A 21732-nucleotide genomic window follows, 5' to 3' on the forward strand; every position below is an offset into this window, starting at 1 on the left:
AATAATAGTAATAGTAGTAGTGGTAATAATACTAGTAATACTAGTAATACTAGTAATAATAGTAATAATAGTAATAATAGTAATAATAATAAAGTTGGAAGGAACCTTGGAGGTCATCTAGTCCAACCCCCTGCTCTGGCAGGAAACCTGAATTCATTTCAGACAAATGGCTATCCAGTCTCTTCTTAAAAACTTCCAGTGTTGGAGCATTCACCACTTCTGGAGGCAGGTTGTTCCACTGATTAATTGTTCTAACTGTCAGAAAATTTCTCCTTAGTTCTAGGTTGCTTCTCTCTTTGGTTAGTTTCCATCCGTTGCTTCTTGTCCTGCCTTCAGATGCTTTGGAGAATAGCTTGACTCCCTCTTCTTTGTGGCAAACCCTGAGATATTGGAACACTGCTATCATGTCACCCCTCATCCTTCTTTTCATTAAACTAGACATACCCAATTCCAGCAACCATTCCTTATATGCTTTAGCCTCCAGTCCCCTGATCATCTTTGTTGCGCTTCTCTGTACTCTTTCTAGAGTCTCAACATCTTTTTTACATCGTAGTGACCAAAACTGGATGCAGTATTCCAAGTGTGGCCTTACCAAGGCATTGTAAAGTGGTTTTAACACTTCATGTGATCTTAAGTATAGAACACTATTTCCCTATCTTAGGATCAAAACACACTACATTCAACAATTCATAAGATCCAAAAGGCTATCTGTCTCTCTCTTAATCTTAAGAAAAAATAATTTTGGGGAATAGGATTTAGAATACGGAATTGATAGAAGGGTAATTCTATCCTCATTTATCTGTGCCCAAATATATTCTCTTACACTTCCTCGTCATGCCTTTATTTCCCATGTCTACATCAAAATTTCCCCCAAATTTTCTACACTTCTATTATACTTGTCACCTCATTTAATTTGGCCTTTCAGATTTAACATGTTAAGTTGTATAGTGGTTAGAGTGTTGGATTGGAATTGTAAATATTTGGATCAAGCTTCCACTTGATCAGGCAGCAGTTGGATAAGAGGGTACCTGTAAGTCAGCCACTTTTTCTTTGCCCGATCAATTTATATAGTAGATAGGATTATAGGGTAGGACAGACATGCCAAACACAAGGCCCGGGGGCAGGATGCGGCCCACGAACTAGTTTCATGTGGCCTGCGAAGCCATCCCTGGCGCAGGCCGGCCGGGAGCCGATGTACAATTTTGTTGTGGCCATCTATGCTGAAACGCATTCAGTCTTAGCTCCACAAGACCATCTGGAAACAGCAAGGAAACAGCCCCTGCCATGTCAGCCCCACCCCCCCTGGGTGTATGCTGGGGAGGTGTCACCCTTTGTGAGGAATGAAGAAATGCACCATCGCCTGGAAATGGCCAGCAAATGGCCTCACCTACTTCACATATCTGGCTTGATGGGCTCCAGGGGAGGGTTTTGGCAGGCAGAAGGGCGCTCTCCTCACAGCACCGAGAGGATGAGCTGGGCAGCGTGAATCCCAAAAGAAGCACAAGGCCGCCCAGCCCCCAGCCTGCCCGGTTTTGGCAGGCAACGGGGCGCTCTCCTCGCAGCACCAAGAGCTGAGCTGGGTGGCATGAAACTGATGAGAGGTTTCAGCAGGCAGCAAGGTGCAAAGCTGGCAAGCTTCGCACCACCCAGCTCAACCTCTCGGCGCTGTGAGGAAAGCACCCTGCTGCCTGCCGAAACCGGGCAGGCTGGAAGCTGGGCGGCATCATGCTTCGTTTTGGATTCGCGCCGCCTGGTTCAGCCTCTCAGTGCTGTGAGGAGAGCGCCCCACTGTCTGCCGAGACCAGCAGGCTGGGGGCTAGGCAGCATTGCACTTCTCATCAGATTCACGCCGCCTGGCTCAGCTCTCGGAGCTGTGAGGAGAGCGCCCTGCTGCCTGATGAAACCGGGCAGGCTGGGGGTTGGGCAGCATCGCGCTTCTTTTCAGATTCGATCAGCCTCTCGGCAGCGCTGTGAGGAGAGTGTCTTGCTGCCTGCCGAAACCGGGCAGGCTGGGGGCTGGGCAGCATTGCGCAGGTAACGTTGACTCTCACGCTGCTCATGGCATCCCCTCCTACAGAGCCCACCAAGCCAGATATGTGAAGTAGGTAAGGGCCATGTGCTGGCCACTTCCAGGCGATGGTGCATTTCTTCATTCCTCATGAAGGGTGACACCTCCCCAGCTGTGTTTCTTGCTTGTTTTCTCCCTCCCTCATCTCAAATATTTTCCCACCACTCTGTACTTAGGAAGGAAGAAAGGAAAGAAGGAAAGAAGGAGACGGAGGGTCTGAGGGAAGTCCTGCCTTAGTCCTGCCCTGCTGCCCTTTTACCATCCCCTTGCCCCCTCCTCCTGGCCTATCCTGGGGGTCTCCCATTCTATTGCTAAGGAAGCTTTGGATACAAAGCCGGGTCTACTCCCATGGAGAGGGAATGGGCCTCCCTCTGACTTTGCCCTCATACCCATCATGAGCAACCTGGCTAAGGAGAGGAAGCATAGCAGCAACAGCCTTGAGGAGGAGGTAAGTGCAGCTGGGCACCCCCTTGGGGAAGTGGAGCTGAGCTTGGTGCCGCAGGTGCTCGAGGGCCAGGCTGGGCATTTGACCTCTGCTGCCAAGGGCTCCGGGCAGTCTGCACCACCATCCAGCCCCCCCCCCCGCATGGCCTGAGAGGAACAGTGAGGCTCCTCCAGTGGACCATGCCTTGGCACTTGCCCTGGTCCCACCCTCTTCTGCCAGAGACCCTCAGATCTGTCCCACTCCTACCCAGGCCCCCACAGGCACCCTTGACGTGAATGATATAGAGCTTGCCATGCCCACCCAATAGGCCACACCCACTCCATCTACGCCCACCCAGTAGGCTGCACCCATCCTGGTCACATACACCCAGCCCCCTGAGGGCAACTACAATGCTGATGTGGCCCTCAATGAAATTGAGTTTGACACCCCTGGGGTAGGATATAGGATAAATATATAGGAAGGATAATAGGATAAAATAGCCAAAATCAAGCTTAATTGTTATTAAAATATAAATCTTCCCCAAAACTAAACATCTGCAGCTGTTCAGATAGACTGCTGGCCCACGGGCCAGACGTATCACGAGGAAACCGCGCCGGCAATAGGGAAAAAGTTCCGATACATCACACGATGTCACGTGACATCACATGTCTGAGGTAGAGCATGGGTGTCAAACTCAATTGCGTCACATGATGTAATCGTGACGTATCCCAACGTTTTTTGCCTTTGTGGAGCCAGGGTGGGCCATGGTCTGTGTGTAACGCATCTAGCCCACAGGCCACCAGTTTGACAACCCAGAGGTAGAGGTTTTGCATGATTGATTTTTTTGTGAATTTCACCCTTTGATACGTTATTTTCTCTATCAATACATCTTTTCTCATTTAGTTATTTGCTATCACAGGAGGTTTCACCTGTACCTTGAGTAGTACAACCCCAAAAGACATTTACCATTTGATTAAGTTTGAAAATGAAATTGATAACATTTCCATCTTTTCATCTAATTCGTGTTCTACAGAAGTAATTGTAATTTAGGAAACCAGCCTGACATCTGATGTTGTGGTTTCATAATTCATTGGAAATCAAAGGCATATGTTTTGTACATGTCAAGGTAATAAACAGATTTATTTTGGAAAGTGGATTAAACCAAGCAGACATAGGTAAAAAGAAAGTTGTCCTTTTCAAGTTGGTTGAAAACCGTACATAGCCTGAAACTAGGTTATTTGAGGGACCACTTTTCCCTGATCTTATCCACTCATCCCACCAAGTTTCATAGAATGGGTATGTTAGGGGTTCCAACAAAAAGAGCTACATTTAGCAGCTCCTAAACAGGCTTTTTCTGCTGTAATACCTATATTGTGAAATCTTCTCCCCCAGAGATGAGGTTGGCCTCATTACTACTGAGCTTCTGAAAATTTGTCAAGATCTGGGCACTCCAGGGGACAATGGGACTTATGAGGTGGTTCCCTTATTATTAACATTCCTCCATCTAGTTATTCCTTTTTCCTGCTTTAGTTTTGCTTTGGATATTTTTATTCTTTTTAGTAATTATTATATAATGGTTTTAACTAACAGTCACCTTACTTATTTATTGTTTTTAGCGGCCTTTTGCATGTCCAGAATCACTTTTGTTACAAAGTTGATAAATAAATAAAGCAACCTAACTAGATTACTCTAGGGATTGAATTTTACAAATCAGCATACAGATTGATTTTATTGTTTTGTTTTCTTGTTAGTATCAGTAGCTGTTCAGTTACACTTTAATTTCAGATATTCTCCAACTAATCTGACAGAAATTGGTAAGAATGGGATTAGCCAAACAAAATTTACCTTCTACTATTAATATTAAACCTGCAAAATGGGATTAACAGCCCGCCCGTGGATCTGACAATGATAATGTCACAACTTTACATCAAGGAAATCTTCAGGTCAAATACCAACTGGGGCTCCTGAGTAAATATTAACCTCATAATCCACAAGGATGATTTTGTTCTTGGATGATGAACAAGTTCACAATACAGTTAACCAACTAATTAAGGATATCATTTATACCTTTTCATATCTATTAAGAATTTTTTATCTAGAGCATAAAATGTTGAAAGATTTATATACTTCTTCCAAAACATGTATCAGCCTGGAAAAACATCATTTCCAACAACAGCAACTTTAGTTGGAGCTAAATTGGGATCGTGGCAATTGAAAACGCATAAATATACTTTAAATATTTGAAAGTATTTATTAACATTATACCAGCCCAATAGAGTAATCATGGGATGTTAAATATAAATTGTAAGAAAACAAAAACAAATAGAAAGGAATGGCATTGCCTGCAGAAGGCTGCCTGACTGGCAGATGCCTTAAACATGTCTCACAATTCTACTCTTATAGTTATATATAAGTACATATCTCATAATAAGAATATCATTTATAAACATGTAAAATATATGCATATTTCATATTGAATTCTAAAATGTAGCCAGAATATAGAAGGACAGATACAAGACATGTGAAGATTCCTGCTTTCACTTCAGTGTTTACTGGAATAAAGAACAATACATAGGAAACTTAAGTGATATCATTGGTGCAGTACATTCTTCTTTTTAATCATAACAGCCACTAATGTGAATATCATTTGATAGATGATAATAATAATTTGTTAAATTTGTATCCCTCCTTTCTTTTGGGATTGAAAGGTAGCTGAGATGGGACTTTTCCATCACATTCCCCCATAGAAAGCACCATATCAGAAGCTCTGGTGGCACAGTGGTTAGAATGCAGTATTGCAGGCTAACTCTGCCCACAGCCTGGAGTTCGATCCTGATGGAGCTCCAGGTTGACTCAGCCTTCCACCCTTCTGAGGTGGGTAAAATGAGGACCCAAATTGTTGGGGGCAATACGCTGACATTGTAAACTGCTCAGTGAGTGCTGAAAAGCACTATGAGGTGGCATATAAGTCTAAGTGCTATTGCTATAAGGTAAGTTTAGGCAGATGTACAGTCATGGATGACTATGGTCTTTCTAGTCTTAAACCAACACCTTACCAAGTATATATTCTGCAGATATTCAGGAGATGGCCTCAAAGGTTTTATTGCAATCAGTTTTGGAAACATTTCAAATAAATATTAAATAAAAATATGTTTAGTTTAGTTTAGTTTATTTATAGCATGGGTAAAAGCAAATTAAAGAAAGATCTTATTTCTCTATGCATAATGGATTTAGTTACATGATGATAGTTGTTAATCATAGTTCAGGAAACAAAAACTGAGCAATGCTCTGCTGGATTGGAACCTTGATTCAACTAGTTCATCAGTCTGTGTTCACAATGGCCATCCAAGTGCCCAGAAAAACATATTAGTTTCCCATCAGATGGCCTTTAGAGGCAGTTACACTGTCATCAAAGCTAATAGCCATGGATCCCTTGATGATGAATTGTTGACTAGAATAGAGCTGGAAGGGACCTTGGAGGTCTTCTAGTCCAGCCCCCTGCTCAAGCAGGAGGATGTATACCATCTCAGACAATTGACTGTCTAGCCTCTTCTTAAAAATCTCCAATGATGCAGTGCCCACGATTTCTGAAGGCAGGCTGTTCCACTGGTTAATTGTCCTCATTGTCAGGAAGTTTCTCCTTAATTCCAGGTTGCTTCTCTCTTTGATCAGTTTCCAACCATTGTTTCTTGTCCTGCCCTCTGGTGCTTTGGTGAGTAATGTGACTCCCCGCTTCTTGGTGGCAGCCCCTCAAATACTGGAATACTGCTATCATGTCTCCCCTATTCTTTTCTTTAGACTAGCCAAACCGAAGTCCTGCAGCCATTCTTTGTATGTTTCAGTCTCCAGTCCTTTGATCATCTTAGTTGCTCTTCTCTGAATTCTTTCCAAACTTTCAACATCTTTTTTGTGATATTGTGATCAAAATTGGCTGCAGTATTCCAGATGTGGTCTTACTAGGGTTTTATAAAGTGGGACTAATACTTTGTGTAATTTTGATTCTATGCCTCTGTTTATACAACCCAGATTGTATTAACTTTTTTAGTTGCTGCTGCACATGGCTGGCTCATAGTCAAGTGATCGTCCACTAGGTAGGACTCCAAGGTCCTTCTCACAGTTACTGTTTTTAAGCGAGGTCTCACCTGGCTTAATTGGTCTAACCCTTTTTTTTTTTAAGCCAGGCAAACTGGTGGCCAGCACCACATCTCTTGGTGCAGTCTACCCCAGTTGAACAAGTAGGATCAGAACAGTTGTGTAAACAGATGCAAGCAAGACACAAAAGGGTGTTAAGGAGGTGATCAAGTTGATTGGCCAATCATACTAATGTCAGAGAACCTAACATATGATTCAACCAACCCCAAATTCTCTGTACATATCAAAAGTTACAATGTTTTCTTTTTTTCTTAGAATTCAGGAGCAGAAGAAAAATCATAGATTCTTAAAATTACTGCAGAAATCTATTCTGATTCTGTTCATTAAACTGATCATGTCATTATTTTAGTCTAGAATCTATTTCATAATAATGATTCGAACAAAACTCCATTGAACTGGGTCTCCAAAACGTTGCACAAAACTAGAAAATAGTGTCACATCTAAATTTGGGCCTCAGTTAAACTATGGCTAGTAATAGGAGTAATAACAGAAAGCTTCCACTGTGCTCAGGAATTTAACAATAGAAATTTAACCATATATTTTTAATAAACACATCTAACTTGTTTCCATCCTCAAACATGAAAATCCATTTGTATAAATTTGCAATTTCAAACTGAATTGCAAGGAACTAATTAAAACCATAGAAATTATTCATATCATTCACTTGTTAGCTTTTGGCTTATTCTGTTAATACAATAATTGAACCTGAAGCACAGCTTGTTCTGCCTTATACTTGGATCAGTAATATGAATATTGTGCCATTTCTTTAACTTCCAGTAAGCTAAGTATTTCTTTGGATTTTTCCCTCTTCAGTTATTAGTAAATGTCTCAGTTAAGTGAACCCTTATCACTAGGTTAATTTGTAACCAATATCTTAAAGTTAATTGGAAGAGAATATCTCAGGTTCAATAAGGAAGTAGGAATGTGCTCTGTTTAGGACCCCTAAAATGTTTTGCAATCATTAGGATTTAACAGTGATGATTAGATGTACCTCTTGTAAGAATCTGGGCTGCCAGGAACAGCCGGACCTCCAAATGTTCCTTTGCTATCTGTTCCAAGTTTCCAGACTTTCCAGATAATTCAGATGATTGTAAAGTCAAGCATAAATATGTTGACATTAAAAGTGGGGTTTCAGTAATGTTATGGGTTGTGGTTGTGCTTTGCAAAGACAATCTGTTATTTTATTCCATTATTATCACCATATGGATTAAGTAGGCATGTTATCCAGGAATCACTTGCATCACACCAACATTCTTTTATGTCCCCCAGATTCCCAACAATAAATGAAGCATAATTTGTCTCTTCTCTTCTCTTCTCTTCTCTTCCCCTTTCCCTTCCCCCTTCCTTCCTTCCTTCCTTCCTTCCTTCCTTCCGCTAGTTTCAAGGGACAAAATTCTTGCTTTAACTACTGGTAGTAGATCCTTCTATGTTTCACTGCACTTTGGACATAAGGTCTTTCCAACACTTTTGATCAGTTGTAGTAGTTTCCACTTAGTCCATCAAAAACCTATCAGGGTTTTACAATGTTTGGCACCAACTTTTATGAGGCCTTTCTATCTTTTATTTTCTTTGAGTAATGTCCAACTGATTGTGGTCTTGGCATGGTGTTGATCTGGAAGACAAAAATAATGTCCCACAGAGTAAACTCTTTGTTTTTCCACTATGTCCTATATCCACTTTTGTTACTTCTTTATACAATCACCATGTTGGTTATACAACTGCAATACGTAATACCAAGGATCGTTCCTAGGCAGCACAGTTGAAATACATTTAGGCTTTGTGTCACTTACCATGTCATCTTCCCTGTTTCACTGGTATATGTTACAGTTGGCAAATTAGCACTGTTGTAAAATCAGAACTTTGTCTCAGTGTTAATAGGTTACACTAACCAGATGGGGTGCAACCAATAAAATACTACAAATGTTTTTCCAGTCCTGGATTTGATATCTATCATAGCAACTCTATGACTGCAAAATATGGATGTGTTCACATCCAACAAGGAGTCTTATGCTTCCTCTAGAAATCCATCTTACTTTAAGCTTTTCTTAAAGGAATCCTTTTAACTTCTTAAAACATCTGAAATCCTTTCCAAAATGAGCCTTGGCCCTGCCAGTTCTAGAGTGTGATTATTAACTGGGCCAAGCAAAGGTTGGTTGTTCTTAAATTGACAGGAGTCACACACACCTACAATAGCAGGCATTTTTAACAGACCATAAAGCCAGTTTTAAAATATTCCACTCCTATTTCATGAATAGGGACATCTGGCTGGGAATTCTGACATCCGTAATTCCAACTTAACTGGAGAGCAATAGGTTTGAGTTGCAATAAAGCATACTGTAGAAAAATCCTGCATGAAATTCATCTGAACCTAATTTTACACTGCATGGAACCATAGAAATTACATTTCCTTTGGTATCTTATATAATATCCATATATATTACTGCAGATGCTATCAGCAATGTATAAAATTCACAAATGTTGTATTATTGTAACAAAGACAGAGGTAGACAGAGAGGTAGAGAAAAGAAGGGAGGAAATGAATTTGGAATAGAGGCTATTTTTTAAACATCTGAAGATTGGGTAGCAAAATAATCTACCATTCCAAACTTCCAAAGTTACCAATAACAAGTTCCAGATAACTCCAACTAACTTTGCTAGAGCTTATCCAGAATTTCTCAGGGAAAAGGCAGAAAGCAACAGAGAGGGCTTCATAAACAACCACTTGCACACCACTGCCCAACTTTGGAGTTGTTGGGTTTGTTTGTTTGTTTGTTGGCTTGTTGCTTTGGCATGCCTAAAGCAGCAGTGATGCTTAGGAAACCCGTCAGGTATTTGGCACGAATGAATTTCTCATTAACATAATTCTCTGCAGCATCCAAATTTTATTTGGCAATCACAGCAGTCAATGGGGAGGTTTCCAAAAACTTAAAGTATTGCCATATAGTAGGATTTAAATTTTAAAATAATGCTCACTGTTATTTCAATTTTTAAAAAGCTGCTTCCAAATAAAAACCAAATCTAACAAGACCTCTAGGTTCCTTTAAACCTCTTATTAAAATAAGAAATCATAGTTTGCTCATTGTGTGTGCCAGGACATTGTGTGGATTCTTGCAGTGATGCCAGTGGTGGGATTCAGCCGGTTTGCACCACTTCGGCAGAATCGGTAGCTAATTTTTTGTTGCCCAGGTCCAGAATGGACTTCCGGTTGTTCACATATTTGAATTACACCACTGAGAGATGCCTAATAAGTTACTTGCTCTCTCCCATCTCTGCTAAAATTTCAAATCCAGCCAGGACTCTGGTTTTTATATAATAGTGGCTATGAATCATTTGTAAGAAACTTGGAAGCTAAAAATTAAACCTGATTATACCTTACAGCACATCTTAAAATACCCATCTAAAGTCACAGTGAAATCTCTAATTAATCCTGATTTAATAGACACTGGATGCAACTAGCCAAATCTATATGCAGAGATTCCCTTAAAATTAACAGACAAATTCATTGCATTCAAAGTAGTCCAAAAGAGGCAGTTCAACTTTATCTTTATTTTATTACACCTGCAGCAATTCATGGCATTTGTATAAGGATATCATTACCCTACAGATGTTAATTGCCATAGTAAGATAGTACATTCAGCTTATTTAACAGACATTTGGGGTTAAGGAGTACCCCTCTCCACCCAAATGTACAGTAAAACAGTACACATTTTTCTCTATTGGCTTTTGTGAACATATTGTATCCGGAGATACAATATGTTCACAAAACCCAATACAGAAAGACTTGTTTTTCTATTTCCCCCTCTACTGCAATGGCATCCATGGTATTCTTTTCAATAAGAAAATATATTTACTAAAGATTTGCAGAAATATTATAATAGATAATCCTATGAAACCTTATCTCCTTTGTGAATGATGTATGGACTCTGAAACAACCAACAGACTATTACAACCCCCATGGTATCACTGTAGTGCACAAACCAACTAAACCCTCCAAAACATATTAAGTAAGCCAAAAGATCCAGTAGCCCAAGAAGAAAAAAGCACAAGTCATATACAATATACAGTATAAATATTGTAACAACCACTGTGTAGAATAGACAGGCAGAAGACTAGCAAAACATATTTATGAATACCAACTAGCAGTCAGAAGACATGATGAAAACTGTTTAATCTCACAACACATGAACAGATTCAACCATAGTTTCAACTGGGAAACTGTAAGCATCCTAGACCAAACCATATCTAAAAATATTAGGGAATTCCTGGAAACCTGGCATTCAGACAAATACCAGCATATAGACCGAATCTGCAAAGATGAAGTCAGGAAAGTTAAGGCTCAGAATGAAGAAAGACTTGCAACAAAAATCAAAGTTAATAAAAAAAACATTTCTTTCAACATATAAATAACTAGAAAAAAGTCAAGGAAACAGTAGTTCCACTTAAGGGAGAAGTTGACTAGAAATAAAAATTAAAATAAGCAAGAAAATGGTTAGAGAACACCTATCTGATTTTGATGAATATAAATCATCATGACCTGATGGCTTACATCCGAGAATCCTGAATGAGCTGGCAGATGTTATATCAGAACCATTGTACCATATCTTTCAAAAATCCTGGAACACCGGGGAATTACCTGAGAATTGGAAAAAAAAACTGATGTGATTCCCATCTTCAAAAAAGGGGGGGAACCAGACCCAGGAAACCAATCAGCCTAACATCAATACCTAGGAAGATACTGGGAAAGATAATCAAAAACAGATCTGCGAACATCTAGAAACAATTAAAGTTATAACTAAAGCCAGCATGTGTTTGTTAAAAACAAATCATGCAAAATCAATCTTATTTCATTCTTTGAGAAAGTGACTAAATTAGTAGACCAGCGAAATGCTGTGGACATAGTATACTTAGACTTCAGCAAGGCATTTGACAAAGTAGACCATAACCTACTTCTTGGTAAGCTAGAAAATTGTGGGATAGACTACATCACCACCAGGTGGATTTGTAACTGGCTGACAAACCATCTCAACCAGTCGTCCTTAATGGTAGTACATCTACATGAAGGGAAGTAAGCAGTGGGGTGCCACAGAGTTCTGTCTTAGGCCCAATACTCTTCAATATCTTCATAAATGATTTAGATGAGGGAATAGAGGGAGAACACATCAAATTTGCAGATGACACTAAGCTGGCAGGAATAGCCAACACCCCAGAAGGCAAGCTTAGGATCCAAAAAGGTCTTGACAAACTTAAACAGTGGGCCCTATCCAACAGCATGAAATTTAATGTAGAGAAAAGCAAGGTTTTACACTTAGGCAGAAAAAATAGGGGTGACATGATAGTACTCTTCCAGTATTTGAGGGACTGCAACAAAGAAAAGGGCATCAAATTATTCTCCAAAGTACCAGAGGGCACAATGGTTGGAAACTTATCAAACAATGGTTGGAAACTTATCAAAGAGAGAAGCAACCTGGAATTAAGGGGAAACTTCCTAACAGTGAGGACAATTAACCAATGGGACAGCTTGCCTTCAGAAATCATGGGCATTCCACCACGGAAGGTTTTTAAGAAGAGACTAGACCATGGGTCGGCAACCTGCGGCTCCGGAGCTGCATGTGGCTCTTTGAGCCTTCTACTGCAGCTCCCAGTCTTCCTCCGCCATTTGCAGAAAGAGAGACAGAGACAAAGAGAGGCACTTGTTCTTCCATTCTCATTCTCATTCTCTCTCTCTCTCTCTCTCTCTCTCTCTCTCTGTGTGTGTGTGTGTGTGTGTGTGTGTGTGTGTGTGTGTGTATGTGTGTGTGTGTGTAAAAAAGAGAGTGGCCTCATGCTGTTCTCCGACAAGCTGACAAGTTTATTGGGTGGGATTCCTGCCTTTGCTGCATCTCTGCAGGAAGCAGGAAGCAGCAGAAAACAGAAAGCAGCAGTTCTCTCTCTCTCTCTCTCTCTCTCTCTCTCTCTCACACACACACACACACACACACACACACACACTGAGTGGGGGAAGAGGACTGGCAGACCAAGGACAGGAGAGAGCCAGCCCAATAAGAATGTGTATCAGCTTGTCAGAAAACAGTGTGAGGGAGAGAGGGAGGAAGAGAAAGAGCTGCAGAGAGGGAGAGAGAGAGAGAGAGAGAGAGAGAGAGAGAGAGAGAGAGAGAGAGAGAGAGAGAGAGAGAGAGAGAGAGAGAGAACTGCTGCTTTCTGTTTTCTGCTGCTTCCTGCTTCCTGCAGAGATGCAGCAAAGGCAGGAATCCCACCCAATAAACTTGTCAGCTTGTCGGAGAACAGCATGAGGCCACTCTCTTTTTTACACACACACACACATACACATACACACACACATGCACAGCAGCTTCTATTACTTTTTAATTAAACTCCGGCGCGTGTGTGTGTGAATTTTGCGGCTCCCAGTGTTTTCTTTTCTGTGAGAAACGGGTCCAAGTGGCTCTTTGAGTGTTTAAGGTTGCCGACCCCTGGACTAGACAGTCACTTATCTGAAATGGTATAGGGTATCCTCCTTGAGCAAGGGGTGGGACTAGAAGACCTCCAAGATCCTTCCAGCTCTATTCTGATTGATTGATTGACATATAGAAATTAACCACATTTACGTAACATTCAAAAGACACAATGAAAAAGTTAAGAGGGAAACACATTCTCTCCAGCAGCCTACATCTAGATAAGCAGGGATTAACACCAGACAAACTATCAAGCAGAAATCAGTACCCTAATCAAGGAACCACCAAAGAGAAAATCCCACTCCCACCAACACTGACAGAGCAAACTACGATATATAATCAGGGAGCACACTGCATACTCACTAGAACTGATGATATGGTCTGGTTTACTAATGAAGAATCTGCAAACAAACAACCAAGCTCAGAGAGCACCAAAGACTCTACCAACCATGAGCTACATGTACTTTCTTTTGTTATAGTTCATTTTGCTTAAGAGAAGAGGTCATCGAAATTGCTTTGATGACCTATCTGAATGGCTTGAAAAGGCTCTAGACTGACCATCTCCATCATGACTTGTGTTGCTCACAGAATTACCCAAAGAGATTTAGACCTGACAACTTTGGTCAACACTGATGGAAAAGATCAAAGATCCTTTCTGTTGTTGTTGTTGTTGTTGTTGTTGTTATTATTATTATTATTATTATTATTATTGTTGTTGTTGTTGTTGTTGTTGTTGTTGTTGTTGTTAAATAGTGCAAGCTTTACATGAGATGATTGGGAAAGTAACAAGGACCCTTTACTTTGCTCCAGGAAGCAACAAGAATAACTTAATTCACTTTTCTACCACATTAAAGCTTTGTTTTTCATATTAAAAAGTGGGTAGAGTATTTTCATATGCTATTTTGTAGGAAATGACTTAGCAGGAGGCATGGCAGACAGGACAATACATTTGACACAAATATTTTTAAATGGTTCACAATGGATTGCATTTACAGGAAAAACTGTGATCTTGTTTTACACATCCTAGCTAATTGTATATTTTGGTACATTCTACAAAACTTCCTTTTTAGTCAGGGAACTAGACAAATTCTGCATCATTCCTATAATTTTGGTAGCTATGCTTTCTGTTCTTAAAGTAAGCTAATTCTTCCAAGAAAAATGATACCAGGAAGTCCAGTTGCCTTGTGAAAAAGCATCTTTGTGATACCATAGAATGTCTATTATCAGTTATTATGCTATTTTATTCATATCTTGGTTTTCTTAAAACCTCAATATTTCCTCTTTCATCATTTTAGATAGGAAGGTGGTAAAGTATCTGGTGTGTAATTAATACCATGGGCTAACAGATTTTATTATATTTTTGCCAATATCTTTTTCTCATCACTTTGCTTGAATCTTTAAATTCCTCTATTTCTTTCTGTCCATTCTCATTTAATTATAAATACAAAGTGCCATAGCCGTTTCATGAAACTAGTATCTAATTGCCAAGCACAATTCCTCTTCCCCTACTCTTCAATCTTTTAAAAAGCTATTTCTACCAAGTAAAAGGAATCTGAAGGGCTGCTGTTAATGAGATACCTTTTCCTCATAGCCTTGGGAATCCAACAATGGTTAATTCATTTGTCCCATGAAACAAGGCTTTGTTCCATGCTGCCATGTCCTTTTGCTTGTGCAAGGTAATACGCAAGCAAATATTATTCCGTCATTTCATACATCCTATAACCAAATTACGTTGAAAGACTATCTTACTTTCCAGTTTCCGAACGTAGTCATAAAAAAAAATTAAACCAAAAGACCAAATTGTAGGTTTTTTCTCATCGACCCGTACAAGACGTACTCTGATACATACACTAATACTTATCTGACGTGTATAACAAGTATACCATAAAAAAATAAAAAGACAATGTTAGTTCTACCTTAAGACAACCAGTTTGGTATAGTGATTAATGGCATCAGGCTAGAAACCATGAGACCGTGAGTTATAGTCCTGCCTTAGGCACAAAACCAGCTGAATGACCTTGGGCCAGTCACTCTCTTTCAACCCTAGAAAGGAGGCAATGGTAAACTAGTTCTGAAATGTTTCTAAGAAAACTGTAAGGATTTATCCAGGTAGTCACCAATAGTCAACACTGACTTGAACATTTTTTTAAAAAAAATTGTTCCATCTAGAATTCCAAAAGCAGTTAAAACTATATTATATATCTTACAACTCTGGGAATGTACTTTAAGATTCCAAGCAAGCATTACTCAGATGTAATATGGAGACTAGCTTCCTTCTCCTCTTCCTTATCTTCTTCTTCTTCTTCTTCTTCTTCTTCTTCTTCTTCTTCTTCTTCTTCTTCTTCTTCTTCTTCTTCTTCTTCTTCTTCTTCTTCTTCTTCTTCCTCCTCCTCCTCCTCCTCCTCCTCTTCCTCCATCATACTGGTATGGAAGCTTATTTCAAAACTTCTATCCTGATAGTTAATCATGAAAAGCACAGTCATAATGTGAATAATAATACCCCAAACTGGGGGGAGAAAAGAAATATACTGATAGATTGATAATTAGTACCAGTAATATGAACAGGAATCTTTTGTGTAAGAGGAAACTAATCATTTTGATAACCCAATGGTGGGGTTTTTATTTTTTACTTCCTTTTGTTCCATCCTGCAGATATATGTTGTTACAATAACAGTTCATTGTAAATGCAAGTTTGGGAATGGGATGGGGATGAAGCAATTTCACATAATGGAAAAGCTGCAAAGTAGTTTTAGATAGCCTCCTACAATATTTATATCCATCTGAAACTAAATCCTATGAGAAATATCTTTTTAATTTAACCCATTTTTTTAGTTCCCACTTGAATGGAAAAATTTTACATTTTAAAGAGATTTATTAGTTCATGAAGCTTTTTCATTGTTCCAAAGGGTAACTGAACACAAGAATTCTATTTCCCTTAAGGGATATTCTTTAGCTTTCCAAAAGATTTAGTTTCTAATTAAGCTTCTGGGGTTTATAACAAACAATGTATGCAGTCAAATATTGTTGCTTAAGCCACCTAAAGATTCATTATGAGATCAGTCTACTCATATCAATTTATGTAATTATGACTGAAATTTTAGAAGGAAATAAAATAGGTTTCAATGCAAGAGTTTGAAAAATTGTGAAGAATAAACCAATTATTTTCAAAAGATTTTAAATCAGATCAGAGCCCATGGCAATCTTGAACCTTCTTCTGTATATGCAACCTTGAGTAGTTTTAATTTAAAAATCTAATACACGCTCATTATTATTACAGTAGTGCGGTATTTTACTTAGTTACTCATCCCCGGTCTTCAATGTAATCTATCTTCTATATCAATTTGCATTTAACTAAAGGATAAATATTTATACATATTTGAATAGAAGAAAATTATCTTCATGTACCTGTCTGGTATCTTCGATGTACCTATCTGATATTAAAGTTTTACCCTCTTAGACACTCGTAGGATCTGTTTTGATTTAGGTTTTTACGATCCCTTTAGGACCTTAAGACTGTTTAGTCGGTAAGTCTATTTTATTTATATGTTTAGTTATCTTGTACCGTTATTTTTTCGATTGTTCCTTTGTTTTCTAACCTAAACATCCTCTTAAGCAGCTTACACCCAGATAAGCAAGGATTAATATCAGAAAAATAGTTAAGCAGAAAACAATACCCTAATCAACGAGAAAACTACACCCGCACCGACACTAACAGGGCAAGCTATTTAATAATAATAATAATAATAATAATAATAATAATAATAATAATAATAATAATAATAATAATAATAATAATAATAATAATAATAATAAAGTTGGAAGGGACCTTGGAGGTCATCTAGTCGTTTCTCCATAGTTCTAGGTTGCTTCTCTCAGGCACTGATGATATTACTTAATCAGGTAATGAAACATCTGCAAGCAAACAACTGAACTAAGAGAGCACCAAAGACTTCACCATTCAACCTCAAGCTACATATATTTCTTCTATTAGCTAAGAAAAATTACCCACCCACACAACCACCCTATCTCAAGACCTGGGAGAACTAGTTTTTTCTTACAAGAGTTAGAGCAGCATAAAGCTCTCAAGTTATTGCCTACTTCTTCTAGGTGCCAATAATCTAACTCAGTTCAAGTGTTCTTCTATGTAGGAAAAAAAACATAAAACATACAGTAATTTTGCAATTTTGATTGAAACTCGCACGTTTTTAATATCTCTAAAGCAGCTGTCTTCATAAAGGGAATGAAAAACCAGAATTATGTGTAAATGCTATATCCATGCACATTTTTCCATGTTATGGATATTTATGCATGTTTAGCTGACTACTGATCCTGTGAACTTCAGGACATCAAGCATATGAACCTGTAAGCAGATTCCATTCCATATTCTTCCTTTTACTTGTGGAACCATGAGGTGAAAAGATGTGGTATCATCTCTCAATTAAGTATTTTACATTTCATTTGTGTCATTCTTCTGGTTTGTGAATGTGTAGGCATTTACAAACCTGCATACCCAAACACATATTACGTATACATTTTTCTGTAACTGTATTTATTATATTCCTGGTTTAAGTATTTCCTCCTCCTCCTCCTCCTCCTCCTCCTCCTCCTCCTCCTCTTTTTTGCACCACATAACCAGGAATTATTATATCCTCTCATTATGTCTGAATATAGGCCTAGGTAATTGCTGAGATTTTGTAATATATTACTCAACAATTCATTTTAACTTTTAAATTTAATTTCATTGTTTCCTGCACTGATTTCAGTAGACAGAAGTACAACTACCTTTTTAAATAGAACCTTTTAATACTGAGAAAAAATTATTCTGACTAAAATAAAAATATTCATAATAAGACTCAAGTGCCCCTTGCTTACTTGCTTACCTTTTTTTAGTTTTACATTTTACTGCCATTTTTCTTGAAACTGAATTGAATGATTACCTTGTTGCATATATTATCTATAATGTTCTCTTATTTAATGAGTATATTAAACTGAGGTGCAAAATTCCTGTCAAATGCCAGGGAGAAACATTAACCTCTCCATTAACAGTAAAAGAACATCTCGTGCATAAAATACATAGAAGTCAAATATGTGGTTATTCAAGTTAAAGGTTTTTTTTTTTTACTTCAGACAGTTGAGGACTTTGACTGTTCAAAAGCACTGTTTCATTAATGATTACTTGTTCAAATAAACAGACACTTATCTCTTTATAATGAAGGTCAGCAGCAGAACAGTAAATCAGATTTCAATATTCATTCTAAAGCTATAAAATATATGGTGGTTTTGAATATCTAATTTTATACTGCTGTTATATGGTTCCCACGTCTTCTATGTGTGATACAAATGCCCTGATTGTAGGCAAACTCGACAATGCTTGACCTTTGTCAGCTGTTACCATCTATATCACAGATGTTGCAACTTCTAAGTACATGGTTTCCTAGAAGATCAACATAAAGTTGTCCATGCTTCACATATTCCATTGAAACTCACTTGACATTGATTCAGTACAGAGAGGATACAGTGTAAGTCATGAAACTTTAAACAAGTCCTTATAATTTTCCATAGGTGATAAATGTAATAACAGAATGCCTATAAGCTAAAAATATCATTCTTGGAGAAAAATGTGACTTCTTTTTTGATGGAAAGAAGGTTTTTTGATATGATTATTGGGACATAAGATACAAATGTCAAAAACTACTGCTCTGCTTCATCATTCTGTCTCCAGAGTCCATTGGGACACTTCCAGAAAATAGATAAACAATACATGAATGCAATAGAACTTTCTGCTTTCAGCAATTGATATTAGGGAACATATTGGCCTTGGATAAGAGAAATGTATTCTGGACATCATGACTAAAAGCTATTTTTATAGCTATCCAAAGTAGTGTCCATCACACTATCTGATCTTGAATACCATAAATTAAAGATTTGGTTTGGAAAAAGTACATTATGAATCACCTACCATTCAACTTCCTTGGCTACCCTGGGTTCTAGAATTATTAAAGATGTTTCAAATTCCTAATAATCTTAAATTGTACCAAGAACTGATGTGGTTCCCATTTCAAAAAAGGGAAAAAAATCATACCCGGGAAACTACCAATCAGCCTAACATCAATACCTGGGAAGATAAAGGAAAATATAATCAAAAAACATATCTGTGAACATCTAGAAACAATGGAAGTTATAAGCCAGCATGGTTTATTAAAAATAGATCATGGCAAACCAATCTTATTTCATTCTTTGACAAAATGACTAAATCAGTAGACCAGCAAAATGCTGTGGACGTAGTATACTTAGACTTCAGCAAGGCATTTGACAAAGTAGACCACAACCTACTTCTTGGTAAGCCAGAAAAATGTGGGATAGACAGCATCAGATTTGTAGACACCAGATGGATTTGTAGCTGGCTGGCAAACTGTATTCAACAAGTTGTCCTTAATGGTACTATGTCTACATGGAGGGAAGTAAGCAGTGGGGTTCCACAAGTTTCCGTCTTAGGCCCAGTACTCTTCAATGTCTTGATAAATGATTTGGATGAGGGAATAGAAGAGGAACTCATCAAATTTGCAAAGGACACTAAGCTGGCAGGAATAGAAGACAAGCACAGGTTCCAAAAAGATCTTGACAGATTTGAACAATAGGCCCTATCCAACAATATGAAATTTAATGTGGAGAAAAGCAAGATTTTACACTTAGGCAGGACAAACAAAGATACAAGTACAGATTAGGTGAAACCTGGCTCAAAAACAGTAACTGTGAGAGGGACCTTGGAGTCCTGGTGGATGATCACTTAAATATGAGCCAGCAGTGTGTGGCAGCAGCCAAAAAAGCTAATACAATCCTTGATTGTATAAACAGAGGCATAGAATCAAAATCATGTGAAGTATTAGTACCACTTTACAAAGCCTTAGTAAGACCACACCTGGAATATTGCATCCAGTTTTGGCCACCACATTACAAAAAAGATGTTGAGACTTTGGAAAAATTGCAAAGAAGAGCAACTAAGATGATTAAAGGCCTGGAGACTAAAAAATGGTTGCAGGATTTGGGTTTGACTAGTCTAGAGAAAAGAAGGACTAGGGGGGACATGATAGCAGTACCCCAGTATTTGAGAGGTTGCCACAAAGAGGAAAGGGTTATTTACCAAAGCGCCTGTAGGCAGGACAAGAAACAATGGATGAAAACTAATCAAAGAGAGAAGCCACCTGGAATTAAGGAGAAACTTCCTAACAGTGAGAACAATTAACCAGCGAAACAGCTTGCCAACAGAAGTTGCGGGTGCTTCATCACTGTCAATTTTTAAGAACAGACTGGACAGTCACTTGTCTGAAATGGTATAGGGCAGGGGTGTCAAACTGCTGACCCAGGGTCCGGATGCATCATGGCGAAACCGCGTCCACCCCATTGCCGACAATGGAAAAAAAGTTGTGATACGTCGTGACACATCATGTGACATTGTGAGTTTGAGACCCCTGGTATAGGGTCTCCTTCTTGAGCAGGAGGTTAAACTAGATGACCTCGAAGGTCCCTTCCAGTTCTATTCTAATTATTACAAGTATTTGCATCATTTATAGGGTAACATCCCATTATCACAGAGAGGTGTAACTGCAATTTCCTATGAAATAAATTTATAGAGAGAGTCTTGAATCATCACAACATGGAGGAGTACACATGCATCCTGAAATAAGTATAAGCTTCCTAGACAATTACATTCACGTACTTTTTATCAGACCAAATAAACACTAATACGATCTAATAAAATAAAATAAATATTATGCCAAAATGCAGGAAAAAAAGGTGTATCAGATATGTTATATATGAAGTAAAGTTGGGACAGAGTGATATAATCAAATTGAGAAAAAGAAATTGGAGTTAGCCAAGCTAATGATTACTTTATTAAATTAGGTGAGGAGGATTTAATGGCTCAATAAGAAAAATTTATAAGAAATTAGAAGGACCTGAAACCTTTTATCTGTTCCTGGCATTGTACAATCACATGTAAATCTTCAAGATATGTGCTAGCTCAGATTTGCACACAGCACTGGAGAAGCTTTTGCAATTTTTAAAAATTAATAAGTAATGATTTAGATTTATATTTCATCTTTCTTCTAAAATCTAATGATGGAATACATAGCACTTGATCTTTCCTCAGCAACAATTCTATGCATTAGGTTGGGCTGATAAAGAGTAAACTTCTGAAAAACCATTTTTATTTCTTCCTAGGATTTTTGACACAAGTGCAAGCTTTTTCTTTCTTTTTTTCAGATCATCCAAATGTTGATCCTTTGGTTGCTACAAAAACTGACCAACCAATTTTTTACCTGAATTTGACATCATGGAATGAGACAAAGTGACTGGGCCAAATCACACAGTTGGTTTTCATGTCTATGGTAGGACTAGAACTCACAGTCTCCTGGTTTCTAGCTTGGTGCCTTAACAACCAGACCAAACTGGCTCCCAATATCTTAACCACCTGCAATATGCAATATGTTGCAATGACGTGCAATATGTTGCAATTTTATGAAACATAGTTTGCAAGGCAATGCTACTCATTACTTTATTTAATTCTGGCTTCTACCTATTTTAAAAATGAATATGGTTATGTATATGAATGTATATGTTTGGTAGGCAATAGAAGC

Source organism: Protobothrops mucrosquamatus, unplaced genomic scaffold (assembly GCF_001527695.2).
Source record: "Protobothrops mucrosquamatus isolate PMUCROS unplaced genomic scaffold, P.Mucros_1.0 scaffold340, whole genome shotgun sequence".
Lineage (NCBI taxonomy): Eukaryota > Metazoa > Chordata > Lepidosauria > Squamata > Viperidae > Protobothrops > Protobothrops mucrosquamatus.